Source organism: Electrophorus electricus, chromosome 6, assembly GCF_041902795.1.
Source record: "Electrophorus electricus isolate QZ-2024a chromosome 6, ASM4190279v1, whole genome shotgun sequence".
In the NCBI taxonomy this organism is placed as follows: Eukaryota; Metazoa; Chordata; class Actinopteri; order Gymnotiformes; family Gymnotidae; genus Electrophorus; species Electrophorus electricus.
In genome coordinates this window covers 4,166,172-4,183,850 of record NC_137502.1, presented here as the reverse complement: position 1 = coordinate 4,183,850, position 17,679 = coordinate 4,166,172, and the positions used below count along the sequence as shown (strand labels likewise).

At 38.3% G+C, this 17,679-nt stretch overlaps 1 long non-coding RNA gene across 1 annotated transcript; it reads right to left on the bottom strand.

Annotated features, from left to right (window-relative positions):
* Nucleotides 1-493: 493 nt before the first annotated feature.
* LOC145658559 (uncharacterized) lies at nucleotides 494-16,716 on the bottom strand. The gene is made up of 4 exons (XR_014124155.1): nucleotides 16,347-16,716; nucleotides 3,735-3,924; nucleotides 3,505-3,616; nucleotides 494-962 (listed from the first exon to the last, which is right to left on the bottom strand). It is a non-coding gene; the product is annotated as an uncharacterized LOC145658559 (long non-coding RNA).
* Nucleotides 16,717-17,679: the final 963 nt, after the last annotated feature.

Here is a 17,679-nt window from a genome sequence, read left to right as displayed (position 1 = left end):
GGGCATCTCGGTAGAACATCTGAAGCATCATGTGGCATACACTGAAGAACCAGATGCTTTTTCAATACATTGGCTGACCTGTCCTTTCCTCTATACTCCCTCAATGAAACACGTTCTGTGCAGTCTGCGTACCAGCTGTAGTATAAGGTATCTGTACATTTCGACCATTGAGCGAGACAGACTAACTTATAAGGCAAATTGTGTGATTTTATGCTTGGTAGACTGATAATCATGTCTTGCCATACTTAAAACCACAGAGATGAAGTAAAGATGTTTAGTCATGACCCAGTTATTTTGCACTTCTGGTTAAAAATAAATCTCTGCATGTATATATGAGTCATGCATGCATGCATATTTTATATTTTGTCATATTTTAATCCCACAATTCCACAGAATGAAGAAGACATTCAACACTCAGGCAGGTCTACAACATTAGAAGTGTATGCCTTTTAAAAGATACATGCCTTAAATTTTAGATTTCATATCTACACACACACACACACACACACACACACACACACACACACACACACACACACACACAGTATGTTATTCTGTATATTCAAGTCAAGTCAAGAGACTTTTTATTGTAATTGTACCTATATACAAGTACACAGTGAAATTAAGTAGCATTCCTCCAGAACCATGGTGCAGCACAAAAGAAGAACAAAGTATAAACAATAAATATGCAAGACAGGACCAATAATCACAACAACCTATAGGGCAACACTGACCAGTGCATGGCTGGTAAAGTGGGTAAAGTGGGTAAAGTGGGTAAAGTGGGTAAAGTAGGTGAATGTGCAAAGGATGTACCATACTGTGACATTTTAGCAGATACTCTTACAGCATACAGCAGTCACTGAGGTAACAGCCATTACGCCAATGTAAGAACACAGTATTTGTTATGAACCGTCCTGTCTATCTGGATCTGGTGTCAGGAATTCTGTAACTGAGCCACATTTCTGTGAAAACAAAAACACAGCAGTCTGTAAACTCACTGGGAAGTGCACTGGAATTGCAGACTTATGCGACTCCAGCGCAAATATAAAACTGTATCATATTATCTTTAAAATGTACAATCATCTCGGTATGTTTCTAATTGGATTATGTGCTGTTTGGCTACAGAGAAGCAAAAGACCCTGCCATCCTTTCTTAATTCAATTGTATATTATCTGGAAAGGGTGATTTTGACTGACACTTCACTTTCACTGGTCTTCCTGTCAAAAGGGGTCTAACGTTATATTTTAGTCTCAGCTGCCAATCATACTTAGTATATGTCCATGATTCTCTTCCCATGTTAACCTGTCATTATCATATTTTTATCTACCACATGCTGTGCAGAGTTGGGGGTGGAATAACAGATGAAGGCTTCACATGAACCCTGGCACTCGTCTCTGTTGTCAGTCCACAGGGATTTGTATCTATGCCTCTCTATAATGTGTGTAACCTTCCTGGTTTCGTGCACCATTAAGAGAAAAACAGAGAAAGGCATTGGGCAGCATGGTTCTACTAATCTCCATCTCTACATGTTTATGGGTGTCACAATTTCAGTAATGAAATTCAGGACAAGAAAAAAAAGGGGAAAAAAATAAAAATTTTATGGACCTCAGGAGAGCTGTCTCTTATTCTGAAAATACTTGAAACATTTGAATATCATAATGAGATGGACCATGTGTTGTAAGTAACATGCAGATTAGGGCAATTACTCCGGATGAAGTCAGATTGCTTCTTATGAAGAACACTTATTCATGCAACCTCTCATAGCCCCCCGGAAGATTGACAGTGCATTGCTGGTGGCATTTATTGTCAAAAAAATACGATATTGTGACTACTGAAAAAAAAAAAAAAACTTTTTGGTTGTCCAACTAAGAAAGGTCAGTTCATGAGGAAGAAGCTACTGCACATGAAAAACCACCACATGCAAATTAGACTGTCTCCTGGGGTGAGGAATTTCATCTTGAGTAACTGACAACTATTGGCAAAGGAGATTCAGATATAAATGTTTTCAAAAACTTACTTAAATAACATTTTATATGAAGGGTGTCTTCATGAGAAGTTCCATGACATCCGATCTAAATACTTTAGATCCATGAACATTAAAATCTACATTAAATGAATATATGGTTTACATGTACATAATAATAATATTAAATACTATGTCATTTTATTCAGGGAGCCCATCTCCACCAAAGGAAGAATTCCCATAAATAATATTTGAACAACCATTTTACCTCATCAGTGTAAGGGATTGAAATGGTTGACTAGAATACATTGAAATGCATTTTATTTGGATTTGTGCAAGATTCATTTGGCTTTAATGAAGATTGAATCATGAATTATTATAGTAGAACCTACTGCCTTTATTACAGCATGCTATTATAGTAGAACCTATTGCCTTTAAAATGCTCATCTTTATGAATGTTAAAGTCTTGTAGGCACTTGCCCAGATCACAGCCTCCACAGTAAATCTTCACAACCTCATACCTTGTGCTTTCTTGGGGTGGGGTGGGGTGTGTGTTAGGTGGTACAGACGAGGTTACTGATATGCACACCGCAATACTTGGTTTTGCTTGATTTATGGTGTGCTTGGAGATACAGTCCCCTATCTTCAGTGAACAGTATTGGGCCAAGCACACATCCCTAAATTGTGCCAATGCTTGGTGTGGTGATACGTGAGTTATTTATGTTGATAAATACTGAACAGTTACAAAAGAAGGGTTTAGTGCCCAGCAGGCTGGATTTCCAAATCAGTTGCTGTAAAAAGGTTGTATTAAATTCTGATATAATGCCAAGAAACTATGGAATGCCATTTGTGCCAAATGTAAATAAATTAAGAAATATTATGAAAACATTATGAAATAATGTTTTTTTTTGGTTTGTTTTTAATGTTTTTATTATGAAATAATGTTTTTACCTGGATGGAATGTTTTTACCTGGATGGAATAGGACAGGTGAATATATGGTTTTGACAGTGGATGGTTATGCTCTCCTCTGCTTCTGCAGGAAGTGGACACTGTTGTGCTTTCTTGGAGAGGAAATGGGTCTACTGGTTAGAGCCTCAGAGTATTCCAGGATAATTGGTGTGAGTGCCACAGAGCAACAGTCTTTGGGGCAGGTCACATTTGACATTTGTTTGGCACTGGTATAATGGTGGTGGCCTTGCAGTATGCGGGGACTACCGCCTACCTCTGGAACAAGATGTCTGTGAGGAAATGTGCTAGCCTTGTGTCAGTCCAGTCTGTATAGGGACCTCCTGATCAGTGCTGGAGAGAGAGTACAGGGTGTTTTCTTCACAGTATCGTTATCCTGTACTTCGAATTGTGCGCTGAAGTCATCAGCACATCTAGGAGGGAGGCATTAATTTTACAGGCCCTTATTGCTATTTCATAGTCAATAATGGCCTAAATGTCCAGTCCTATACACTGCAAGTCTCTGGTGTCCAAGGATTTTCCATGCATAGTTATACTTTTCTTCTCTGATGGTGTGGGGAAAATTCACCCTTACCTTCTTGAAGACCTCCTTGTCACCTAATGTGAAGGCAGAGTACCAGGTTTTCAGCATCACATGGACCTCTGCAGTCAGCCATGGCTTCTGCCTGGTTTGTGAGGAGACTGTGCTAGAAGACAGTAACATCAGCAATACTGATTTTGTTTGTTGCAGAGATGCTGTCCACCCTGTGATACACAGTACTATCGTCATATAGCAGTGGTGTCTTTTTCAGGATAAATTCTTACCTGTTTCAGAAGTGATATGGCATGTTTCAATCTGTAAGATGACATTAGCATAACTGAGATGATTAGCTCAGATGGGGGTTTGATTCAGCCTTGCATCACAGATGTTGTTCTAAACAAGGTCCAATGTGACATCCTTCTTGATGCAAATTTAACAGCTTGGTAGAATTTAGGGCACACTAACTTCAGGTTCCTGTGACAAAATAAAGACAGTGATGTCATACATTTGAAAATTCTGGACAAACAAATATGTGTGAGACTCCCACACACACACACACACACACACACACACACACACACACACACCCACACACACACACACACACACACATTTCTTCTATACATAATTCACACATTACCTATTTAATTTAAGGCATGTTTCCATTTTCTGCAACAGCATGGCTAAAGGTAGAAAACGAGAAGGCATGCAAGTTGTCTGCTAACAGAAAGTGATTAGGCTTCACAACTCCTCTGCTATTTTAAGAAATATTGGAATATTGACTAACAGAAATATTAATTATTTCAAGGGATGTATAAAGCAATAAACCAGGTTGCCTCAAACATCAAGCAAGCAATTTTGCTAAAGCAGATTAAGAGCAAATTAAATGATAATGCTATTATCATGGTAATGGAAATGAAGTACTACCTCACTACTAACTATTTCCATGTTCTGAGAGAATGAGACAAATCTAATCATACCATTTGTTCACCTCTCTGCAGATGTGATAACATCACTAGACCAACCTTAGCATAACCCAATCTTTCAGTTAGAGATGTATTCATAGTAAAAATTGCAGTGTAGTACACAAGAACATTATGTATCTGTTTGTATTGCCTGTTGATGCTATGGCAGCCATGATGAAAGGATACTACAAATATCTAATAAAGAACTTTTATGTTGTAGAGCTCTTTATTATGGATCAGTGGAGGAAAGAATTTATCTAAACTGATCTTTGAACTTTATAATCCCATGGAATAAATACGATTTAAACATCTACCATTTTGAACATCCTAAAATTTGCTTGCATAGATGAAAACTGACTTGTCAGAAATGGTCTCTATCTCTGGAAACCTTAGAATTGATAGATTTTTCTATATATTCAAAAATAAATATGTTTAAGTGAATGTTATCAGATTCAACAAATTCAATAGTAAACATTTTTCAGTGCTTGCGAGTGTCCCTGAGGTCAGCTGGTGTTATTGGAGGAGGATGATGAACTGTATATATTTCTCTCTTTCTTAACAATAGAGTAACTCATGCATAAAGAACTGCGTAGTCAAGCAGGTTCAGACATCTTGTAATGTGACCAGCAGTTTGAAAATATGCAGTGGCAGACTTCACATGTCTCAGAGGAAGCACATAGCTGCATTCCTTCTTCCAGAAGGACTGGTGCAGTACAACAGAGAAGACTCCGTGGATGCTAGCTGGTGACAACTAAGCTTGAGGGAATAATTGGACAAAACAAACAACTGAGAGCAGTAACAACAACAAAACACTACCTCATTATCTAAAATGTTACTTTTATTGTATTACAGGCAACATGGAATGGTTTTTTTTTTTCTCACAGGTAGAGAATTTACTACATCTGAACTGCTCTGCTCATTTTCACTTTTTCTCTATTTCTGGTTGCTATGTTAGATCATAAGTTCCAAAAACAAGATAGACTGATTTGGCATGCTTAATTGGAAAAATTAGGTGATAGCACAGCATTTTCAGCACTGATCTCGCTCCTACCATGTCTACCCACAATAAATTTCACTTCAGGTCTATTTTGAATTACAAACCTTAGTAAATAACAAAGACGGTGAGTAGATATGCCTAAATTTACAGTTGCCAATCCTTGTCCTGTTAAAAGTGCTATAAAAGGCAAGGTGCTGTAACATGGTAGCTTTGGCAAGAAAACTCCAGGATCCGTTTCTGTACAGAAGTTGGACATAACTGTCACGATTAGTCCTTCCCATCTTCCATGTTCCGTGTTTTCCCTGTCTTGTGTATTTTAGTTCCATTCCGTAGGTTCGTTTTCTCCGCCCCTCATTTGATTTTCCACACCTGTCCCTCGTATGTATTTAAACCCTGCCTTGTGGCCTTGGTCTTGGCTGTTCACTGTGTTCGCGTTTAGGTTCATTGCATTTGTGAATTTCATTGTTTTCCCCTTGCGTGCGCCTGTGTGGAATATATTGAATATTTGAACGTGTTGGATGTATGTAAGCCCGTCTTTGTTTCTAAGCCTCCGTGTGCGTTAACCTGTTATTCTAGCCGTTTTGTTTTTCCTTAACTCTGTACGTTTCCTCCTAGTCTTTGTTCTGGAATGCTTTCCCTGTTTGCCTTCAGTTATCCTAGCCCTTGCTTTTTTTTACCATGTATCCCCGTCATCTCCATGTTGGCTCTATGACCCTAGACCGTTATACTGACTCTGATTTTGGATTTGCCCATAATAAATCTCGCTCTTCTCCGCAAATGCGCCCGCCTCCTTGCCGCTCACCGTTACAATAACAAAGGTTGTCAACACTGTTGTTTGCATGCCATGGAACCACAAGGCACAAATATACTCTCCAATAGGAGAAACAGCACTCTGTAATAAATTCTTGGAAGCTGAACTCTTTCTGATAGGTGGAGACAATGCAAGACCTCTTCCCCTGAGTATGTTGTGGCCCTTTTGGGTTTGATGTGTAATTAACTGTAATTATTAATAAAATGCAGGCATGGACGTGTAAATGACAACAGCTTCCATCCAGATTACAACAGTGTCTATTGAAATAAACAAGAGCCTATACAGAGGAACAATAACTTATTCAAAGAATATGTAAACATTTTTACTCACAATTCACAGTTTATTGGCCAAATGTAAGATAAGGTGACTGAATTCCATAGACCTGCACAACTGCCATTTCACCAGTTTAATCACAGAGTGCCAGCAGGAGAGACAGACATTCTTGAAGACACAAAGTTGTTATAGGGCTACTGATCGCTCTCCAGGGTTCTGAAACAACAGTCTCCTGTGTGTGTGTGTGTGTGTGTGTGTATGTGTGTTTTAAAGAACCATTCTTTGGGATCAGTAGCTGCCTTATGGCAGAATGCCCCTTTCACTTGACCTAGATAATAAGCAGCACCCAATGCCACTCATCTCCCTAGACCACTGTTTTCAAATAGGCCAATCTGGGAGGGTGATAACTTGTGGTAACGAGCCTGTTCTCTCTCTCATTCCTACACAATATCTCCAAGACTGAGGCTGCAGGAGTCTGCCAGGAGATTCCAATGATAGAATGTAATTACAGAACCATGTACTACAGAACCACATTTTGCATGAACTGTTCACCACAGGACAGTAGCTCATTTTGGCATATTCAAAGGTTTCTTTGAGAGTTTCAATTGAAAATGAAACAGACTCTTAGTAACCAATATTTGCAATATAGCCTGCTTGTTACCTCTGGAAAGGAAATACCTGCCATATATTTCCACCAATCATAACCTGAAACAAGCTCTTGAATCCTTATTTTTTCAAAGACATTATTGATGATGAGCATTGATTTAATATGAAAACCAGCAGGGGCAACAACCTTGATACATACTCGCTCACTGGAACAACACCTGTTCAATTTAAATCATTCAAACAAGTGACCTAAAGGCTATCATCAATACAGAGACTTATTAAGAGATCCATTTGTTGCAATAGCCTTTCTGATAGACACCTGCTCACCTCAGAATGTACACTGAAAGTTTTCAAGACCCTCTAATTACCTGTTGAAATGAATGTATTTGGTTGTTAAAAGGCTAATGGATATTATCCGTATTGTAAAAGTAAACCATGCTATATGGTAACAGATGGCAAATGCAAAAATAATCACAAACTACACACAAGACAGTGAGTTGTGCTCAGGCTCACTATTTACACTCTGAACACAGAGATTATATCTCAGTATAATCTAATTAACCTTTTCCTCTGCCTTGCAGAGTAAAAACCATGCTAGCAAGCCATTCATCAAATTAACATTTTCAAGGCTATCATATATAAAGACATTAGGGAGTAATTTTTTAAGTGTCAGTGCATCTGCCCTATCTAAATGTATTATTATCTACACTCTCTGGTCAGTTCAGGCTGCCCTACCATTGTCAAGTGTTGTCATCAGAAATGTGGGCAACATGAGGAATAAAAAGGAAATGAGAATGTTTTCAGGAGCGAGAGCTTAAGGGCTTACTTGTACATTCAGCTCACCTAACTTGGCCCACAGTCAACAGGAAAGTCTCCATGACTACTGTACAAAAATATCTGTATGTTTTTTTGTTGCATAATAATAATAATAATAATAATAATAATACATTACATTTTAATGTGCCCTTCAAGAAACTCAAGGACAAGGTATAGTAGTTTTTGTCTCCATAGGAAATAATGATCTCCAGGAAATAAGCATCATCCTAATTCAAGTACTAATTTAAGACTGTAACAAAATATCAGAAGGCCAATGGTGGATCCAAACACAACAGAGAGAAAGAGGCTCACAGGGCATCTTTTCAAAGTGATGTCTACTGATATCAATTACATTTCTTTATAAGTAATCTGCTACATGCACTATTCTGGAAAACAAGGACATTAATGTAATGTTTTATCTGTGCATAACTGTGCATAACCATATACTGCACTGAAATTGGCAAGAGAAACTATAAATCTTCCACACATAAGGGTTACACATTTAAAAACATGAAATCTCTAATGTCATTAATTTCTAAAAACACATACACATATGTAAAAAAAAACAACAACTTTGTAATTCTAAAGTGCAGGCACATTAGTTTTATGTTGCCAAGCAATCATTAGCCAACCTCTACCACATTTCTTCACTTATATAAATCATCAGCTTTACTTTTATGATTATTTCTGTTCAGTTGAACTAAAACAGGATCTCAACAGAGGTCTCACTAATGCAGACTAAAAGTGCAAGCATGTCTTACAATCACATTGATATGGTCGATGTTGTCTCTGTACCATACCACCTGTCACAACCAATACCCACAGTGACCAAACTGCAAACAAAATTTCCTAAAGATAATGTGTGCCAGTGCACTTTTAAAAACTAGAAATATATCAGATAAACTAGACAACTGTAGTATAATAAGCAATAATAGAAATATATTTACTGACCAAGCACTGCTTTGCAGCTGATCTCATGCAATACTCATTAAAGGTTCAGAGAGAATGAAGGAATAATTAAGTTAATGAAATGTTCCTTGTCCATGGGAATAGTCTGAAAGGTACCTACATGTATGCTACTGAGGACTAAACCACTGTATTTTATACAGACAGACAGTAGAACAGAACATTTGTACTGGTAGAGGACTGATCCACTGTATTTTATTGCACCGCCTTTGACCGCAAGACCCTCCAAAGAATAGTGAGAACAGCTGAGAAGATCATTGGGGTCTCCCTTCCCTCCATCACGAACATCTACCTAACACGCTGCATCCGGAAAGCCACCAACATTGTGAAAGACCCCACACACCCCTCACATGAACTGTTCACCCTTTTGCCATCTGGAAGAAGGTACCACAGCATCCAGTCCCGCACCTCCAGACTGTGCAACAGGTTCTTCCCAGAAGCCATTAGACTCCTGAACTTTGGCTAACTCCAATTCCAATTCAGATTCCAAAATGGGCACTTTTATACATGCTTATAGACAGTCACTCACACTCACACACACACACATACACACACACACACACACACACACACACACACACACACACACACACATACATACATACATACATATCTATACACACACTCACACATTGTTTTGCATTGGACTAATGCTGAAGTCAAACCTCACACAAATAAACTATGCACTCCTGTTGCAGTCTTGCACATTATCCTACTTGCTGCTGGAGTACTGTACTAAACCAGTACTGTACTCTGAACTGTTCTGGCTGCTACCGGTGACTGCTATGTTCAGGGTAGCATGTCACTGATTGCTATGCACAACTCGCTTTACATATGCCCAGTACTGTATACTGTACTAAATTGCACTGTCTACTCATTTTGTATTTTGTATTTGTCCTGTCCTGTATTTATTATTGTTTATTTAATGTTTATATAATGACATTTTGCACTATATTGGACTGTTTGCACTTGTGTAGCATATTGTCTGTTGCACTGTTGTTTTTATGTTGCACCATGGTCCTGGAGGAACATTGTCTCGTTTTTGTTGTGTAAAAATGTTTCAAAGTAACATTCTCATAAATGCCAGGACCCAGTGCCCAGAGCATCACAATGCCTCCACAGACGTGCGTTCTTCATGTACTGCATCTTGGTGCCATTTCTTCCCCAAATAAGCAATGCAAATGCCTCGAACTGTCCACATGATTCAGCAAATCAATCCACCTTCTTGGCCCACTTCTGATGCTTACGTGCTCATTGTAGGCACTTTCAGTGGTGGACAAGGGTCAGCATGGTTACTCTGATCGATCTGCAGCTACTCAGCCCCACACACAGCAACCTGCAATGCAGTGCGTGTTTTGACAGCATTCTATCATTGCCACCTTTAACTTTTTTCAGCAATTTGTGCTAGAGTAGATCTTCTGTGGGATTGAACCAGATTGGCTTGCCTTTGCTCCCCATATACATAAATGAGCTGTGGGTACCCATAATCCTGTCGCCAATTCACCAGCTGTCCTTCCTTGGACCACTTTTTGATAATTTCAGAGCATCTCCTGCCATTAAAGAGATGCTCTGAACCAGTTTTCTAGTCATAACAATTTGGCCCTTGTCAAAGTCGCTCAAATCCTTATGCTTGCTCATTTTTCCCCTCTTCCAACACATCAACTTCAAGAAATGACTGTTTATGTGCAGCCTAATATATCTCTTCCCTTGACAGGTGCCACTGTAATGAGATAATTAATATTGTTCACTTCATCTGCCAGTGACTTTAATGTTGTCACTCTTCGGCATATATACAGGGCGAGAGGAACAAGGAAAACCTGGGGACAATTACTGGGAAGACAAGATGCAGGAGATGTGCAAAAACAAAAGCATATGGCACACAAAGCACACAGAAATAAGGACAGACTAAACCAAGGCAGATTAAGGTGTACCTGGGGAATTACTATGACACAAAGCAATAAGACTGAACTTGGCAAGAAGACTAAATCTGGGTAAATAATTGTAATTGAGAAATAGTGCCTGAATGCAAACCCAGCAATAAATTGGATCTGAAATTGCCAGGATCCAGGGCATGTGGCTGCAAGTGCAGAGTTTAGCCAAGGAACAAACCAAAGTCAGAAACCAAAAGAACAGTTCAATAATAAATTATAATACAAATGTAAAAATAATTAAAAAAAAACATTAATACAGGCAATACAACAGCCAGAACATAAAATTGGGAAGAAAAAATTGAAAAGTAAAAAACAGACAGGGAAAATAGAGTAGGAATAAGCTTTTTTAAAACAGCTAACAACTACATATCAAACAAATATGACCTCGCAAAGAAGGGTTACAAAATCCATAATAGTACTGAATGCAGAATAGGTGTATCAGGATGAAGCCAGTGATTGGTAAACCAGGGAAGATAGTGTGGGAAGGTGTCCTTGGAAGGGGACATAACTGGATCCAACAAACTAAATAGAACTCAAAATAAACTGGGCTGGTGCTTTCTGCGTTCATGTTCATGTTTTTGAAGTTTAACATAAATCCAAGAATATTATGTATTCTTTTGTAGCATAGCTCTCTTCACAGAAATAACAACTAGATAGATAATTAGCTAGACAATTAGCTAAATGAATGGATAAACACAGAGTTTGAAAAAGGTTGTTTTTTAGGTTATCATTTCAACAGATTTGACAAAAAAAAAAACAGTTATGATAATATAACACAATATGTCTAGACAGAAAAAAAAGCTTTTTGAACTTCTTCGTATTGCATTGCACCATGACCAAACTGCAAGTACCAGACAATTTTATTGGAACAAATAGTTTAATCTGGTTGACAATTAAAAACATAAAAATTAAATAAAAAGTACTGAATTGCATAGCACTTTCTCTTTGCAGCTGTAAAAGTGGATATTGAATTCAGCAAGATATAATACCTCTTAATGACCTCTTCTTCCTGAACTGACCTATACCTATACAAGCTGCAAAAACCAGAACTGACAAGAAGGGTTCCTTTCCCCTAAAAGTCCACCCCAATTCAGGATGAAACCAGAAGGCCTACATTTAATTTAGGTCTGGTCTTGGAAGCCTCTCTGTCTTTTCAAAATGGCTTCTCCCTCTTACTATACCTAGTAATTTCAGGAATTTTTATTCTTTAAATGGACCTGCTACCATTAATTAAGTGCTGTCATCTTGGCATATGTGATATAAGTGTATAAGGGTATAAGTGATGGTAATGACTGTGCTGGGTCATTAAAATCAGAAAATAGATTTATTAATTTCACATCCATTTTTGAATCTTAGATCACAAACACATCCAAGCTAGAAAGCCAGCAGATCTGTCAGAAAATGTTTAATATATAAAAACATTCAGCATTCACAGTACAAATGCACTCAAAGAAATATCACATAAGTAGACATTACTTCACATTTGGCAGTTAAATGGAATGTTGAAATTGAAACATTACCATTGCTGGGAGTTTTTCTCAGAAATAATGCACATTTTTCAATTTAAATAGCACTTCTGTATAGTGTGATGATGTTATTTTTCAACAAATATAAAATGTCATTTGAAAAGTAGAAATGAGGTGAAAATTTGTTTCCCTTTACAAGTCAACAGAAGCATCCTCTACAGACAGTGGAGAAGTATTGCAATAAGTAAGAAGCAATAAGGTCAATTTTCTTCAAAATGTCCTGACAGTCTTTGAACTGGATTAAACAAATAAGTTCTCATTTTCTCACTCTGCAGTAACCATTCTTGGAAAAATGCAGGTTCCATCTGTATCTCTATTATAAGTTTCTTCTTACAAATTAAGCAGCTCCAGTGGAAGACCCTAAACAGCTGTTTAGTGCCAAGGGTGAATTTTTTTTTTTAAGGTAAGTGTTTTAGCATTGCTAAATGCCTAGCCACTGTCTAACTGATGGTCTTATCCAAAGCAACGTACAATTATGACTGAGTAAGTTGAGGGTTAAGTGCCTTGCTCAGGGGCCCTACAGTAGCAACTTGGCAGAAGTGGGTCCTGAACTGGCAGCCTTCTGATTACTAGTCAAGTACCTTAACCACTGAGCTACCACTACCCTGTTCAGGGAACAATAGTCCATCTTCCACAGTCAATTTACCACAGAATGACAGATAGGGTTGAATCACCCATTCAATGGAGAAATTATTTGACCATTCATCTTTACAATGCGTCTGAAGCTGGCCAAGTGTGGGTTCATTGTCTTGGTGTGTTTGGATCTCTCTGAGCATGTGCCATGACAGTATCAACATTAGACACTAGTTTATTAGTTTACTTCTTCCTAATGTAGACCATCCACAATGCAAGACTGAAGACAGTTGGCAGGAGTGTTAGACACTGGAACCTTTCTGCCTTCAGGCACCCAACACAAGGTCTCTGCTTATCAGCTATGACATGACGGCTTGACCGTGAGCTGGTCGCCCGAGGTCATCCGCTCCCTCTTCTTGTCTCCTTTACCCCTCCCTTTCTCTTTCTCTCTCTCCCTCTCTCTCTACACACAGGAGTGGCTCATGGCTGGCATGGGAACAGTTTGTGGCTCGTTCATGCAGAGAAAATCTAATCTTTACTAACCTTGCTTCTTTCCTTTCTATGTAGACCCTTAGAACATGCCTCACTTTTCCCCGTCATCCCCGTCATTTAGATAGCAGATATAGGACACATATGTACTCTGTGCTTTCCTCAATAAAGTGGAACTCTCTTGATTCACTACCCTGGTGTCAGTGTCTCTTGACTTCCCAGGATTGATCCGGCTACAGAGGACAGAGGGCAGAGGGTAAATTAGAGGAGATCGAACCTGAAGTACTGGTCACTTTGAACAAGTTTCTAACACTTTCAGTACATGATCTTGGCCCATCAGATACACTTCCTGAGGTAAGGCTCTTGCTAAGCTTATGCTTAAATACAGTTTTACATCTTAAACTCATGACCACCCTAGAGTTTTTTTATATCACTGTGGATACATATACTATGATAAAGTATTTCATTTAGAATTCAAGTTTGAATGACTATTTATTTTGGAATTTTTATTTCATTTAAAGAGGATTCCCTTATTAAAATGCCATCATTAATATGCAGTGAATGGACCTGGTATTTATCAAGGCTTTTCTTTTGAGTAATCACTGAAGTATTACATTTTTTTTAATTATCCTTTGTTTTCTAATTCTGAAATGAGGATAAACCTCCTTCCCCTTTTTTTCTAGACCATTTTACTTGAGAGCAACAATTACTCTACTCAAATGGCTTATGCTCAGTTCCACTCCTTGAACAGTATTACTCCTGCCTGAAACAGAACAATGTTGATGCCTCATGTGGATGCAGAAATAAGATGTGAATATAATATTGTTTTGTTAATATTGCACAATTGTCAAGGACTACAATAACTCACATCGGCAGGTTATATATGATATATGTGGATTGTAAATATAGAGGTTATTTGATCTTTTATCCCTTTAGATTTGCTACTAACTTTTTAAAGGTTTACTGCTTGGGTACTGATACCTGGTACACAGCTCTGGTTCTGAGCCTCTTATTGAAAACCAAACCAAACAAACAAACAGATGATCATAATAATGACAAATCACAATGAAGAGCCCGGCTTCCTGTCAACATAAGACACAGTCTTGAAAAAGAGGTCTCCCCAGTTCTCCAGGGTCCTGACAGATGGCATCGAGAAAGAAAACAGAAGGCATCTACTTGAAAGCACAGCGACAGTTCTGCCTCAGCCCAGCAAATGAGGAGACAATCAGTCATGAACATGTGGACTTGAGTGAGTTAATTACGCAATGTGAGTATTCAGCTGGTTCAGCAGTCACCTCTGCACTGTGAGAATTCAAATGAGGTGATCCAGATTTCACCTGTCATGCTGCCCCAGTCACAGCACAATTGAAAACCTGTAGTTCAGTTGGACTCACTGGAAGAGCAGATTTGGCTACTTCTGACAAATATGGTCAGTATTTATTAATAAGATGATGGTTCAATAAAATCTGTTCTGCAATCACAAGCATGCATTTCCCCTTTTGTGGAAGCTATCACAAAAAGCTATGAGGACCTCCAAACATGAACAGAATATAACTGTGAGACACTATATAAGATGATATTGATATGTGTAATTAATAAAACATGAAAACAGCATACCGTAATAGTCTTTGCAGATGTAGCTTGGTCATATTTATTTGCAATGACTTGTTATATGGAGTGAGCTGGTTGAGCCTCAGGCCACCACTAGAGGGAGGCAAACAGTCACCACTTAGCACTTAGTGGTAGTCTGCCTCACCTGTGCTTAGGCCTATATAGTTTTCTATAGACAGACCATGGTGGAGAGGTGCAAACAATTGGCTTGACTCTCTGTGCTTTGCAGGGGTATATAGTATTTTGTGTTTATCTTTTTGTCTTTTTTTCTCCTATTTGATTTAGTGATCTTGATTTAATGCTTAGTTTATAGAATTATTAATTTGTTGCTTCTGCAGTCTGACATTCTGGGGAGTTTGTATAATGACAGAACCAAAAAATCGACAAGAAATGATTTCGTGCTTAAAACTCACCAGGCTGTTTGTGAAGTCTGTGTTTGAGCACATGTGGAATGTTTTCTATAGCATTTGTGTCATTTGATCTGGCTGTTTCAGCATGACTCCTGTCCAAAGTAGCAGAGTTGCCAGGTAGGGCTTCAGCGTGTGTACCAGTCCGAAGCAACAGTATGGATTTTATGTGGCTCTTGACAATCTTTTTCCACATCTTTTTTTGCCCTGAAAATGTCTTCCTTCTCAAATGGAATGTCTTGACCAATGTTTTTTAGTGTTGTGTATGCAGCAGTGTTTCCCGCATCCTATTCTTTCAATGTAGACTATAAATCTACTACAGAAACAACAGTCTGCAATGTCTCCAAATTATTTTCGCAGTACATATGATATTACACTAAAAGAACTTGCACAGATGTCTCATTATCAGTGGTGTTAGAGCTACTTATGTTGCATTCTGCAACAATGCCACTGCAAACAAAAACAACTTTTTAGTTTCCTTCGAACACTTGATCTTCGAAATGTTTGCTGCACAACTGTGAAAAAGCTATTATAAACTTTCTAACAAATGCACAAACATGTCTAGATTTAGGATAGAGTGAGGAGGATGGGATACTAAAAGATTGTTTCATTGTAGAGTGTTCACAGTCCAGTCCATTCCCAGTCCAACTTGACAGTTCTGACATACAGGCTTTATAATAAACAGTGGGTAATGACTCAGCCCTGGTGGGACACTGTTTAGTAAGTCAAGAGACACAGAGATAAAAACACCAATCAATATCTGTTTTCAGGGAGCATGAGCCCCAGCATTTGCAACAATGATTATTCATGTGTGGACTATGAACCTTTGGAGAGATTCAACACTGGCACTCATGAGTCCCATAATCAGTCATGGGTGAGCTCAGTAACAACAACAACAAAAAAAGAAATTCCACAACATGCATACCTGGATATGTGCAGTAATGGAGATCCACCGAATGTTCATAGAAATGTTGATGGGTGAATGGAAGACCAAAATGTTGATATGTTATTCTGAGCTAGAGACCCGATCCGAACAGAAAGCATCACAGTCATCTTTCATGGTGAACTGTCTCCTTTGCTGTTCCGTTTAGCACTGATGCCACTATCAAGCACACTAAATAGTCAAGGTGTCCTAGTATACTTGCTTGTCTCCCCTCTGTGTCACCAGACCCCTGCAACTCCAGAATGTGTCTGCAAAACTTGTTTTTCACTTCTCTCAAGTTCTCCCATGTGACTCCATGTGACTGGCTCCCTGAAGCTGCTCAAATCAGATTTAAAACACCAATGCTTTCTACAATGCCCAAACTGGACCAGTTCCCATGTACTCAAAAACACTTACCAAGAACTTAGTCACAGCAATCAACACCATAGTTTCAGCACTGACAGTTGGTCAAGAATGGACTTAGTGAGAATGGATCACAAGATGAGAAATCTTCTAACCATTGAAGGCACCCACTAACCAAAGGCTGATATCAAAAGATTACATAGGAGACAAGCACATCTGATTTTTGACCTTTGGGATTTGTGTCCATTAAAATACAGGTACTTTCATAAAAATGGTGCTTTCATAGTATCAGTCCTTTAAGGTTAGCCCTTCAAGGTTATCTTACAGTAAGACTGTCTGTAATATGGTGGAATATGAATGACATGAAACAGATTAAGTTAATATGGCGAGTAACAAGTGTATTACAAAGTGTCGGAATAAACATGCAAACATACAGGAGATGGGTGTAACAATGTCAGGAGGGATCAAGGCCAAAAGAAACAAACAAAACATGCAAGAAAATAACAAGATATCTATCTCTACTCCACAAAAAGAAAACACACACAGCCTACATTCACTCCCTATCACCAAAAACACACATACATATACATACATACATATATACACACACACACACACACACACACACATATACATACATACATATTATGTATATATCTCCATGCCTATAAAGATATTTTCAACAGACTCGAAATGCATGCATGCACACCCCCCCATATATATATATATATATATATATATATATATATATATATATATATATATATATATATATATATATATATATATATATATATATGAATGAGAGAGAGAGAGAGAGAGAGAGAGAGAGAGAGAGAGAGAGAGAGAGAGAGAGAGAAGAGAGTTAACAGAGAAACAGAACATTTTGGACAAAGGTCCTTCATCAGCTGTGCAAGCAAAGTGCTTCATTGCAAAATTCTTCTGCACTGCAACACTCATTTTCAACTATTCA